A 352-nucleotide genomic window follows, 5' to 3' on the forward strand; every position below is an offset into this window, starting at 1 on the left:
GTGAAGTCCTTTGGTCTGCCATCTCAGTGGAGGTAGGGGATGGAGATCCATGCAGCAGCAAAGATTCAAGGGTTATTGAGATGTGTTAGAAACCACGGAAGCACCTGAGAATGGTCACATAGGAATTTAGGGCTTCTCCCCCCAAAAAGGTGGCGGGAACAATAGCCCAACTGAAGTGCATCTACACCAATGCATGCAGCATGAGCAACAAACAGGAAGAGCTGGAAGACATTGTGCAGTGGGAAAACTATGATATAGTTGCCATCACGGAAACATGGTGAGATGACCTGCACAACTGGCGTGCTGCAATGGATGGCTATAAACTCTTCAGAAGGGATAGGCAAGGAAGGAG

Source organism: Pygoscelis adeliae, unplaced genomic scaffold (genome assembly GCF_000699105.1).
Source record: "Pygoscelis adeliae isolate BGI_AS28 unplaced genomic scaffold, ASM69910v1 Scaffold71, whole genome shotgun sequence".
Classification (NCBI taxonomy): Eukaryota; Metazoa; Chordata; class Aves; order Sphenisciformes; family Spheniscidae; genus Pygoscelis; species Pygoscelis adeliae.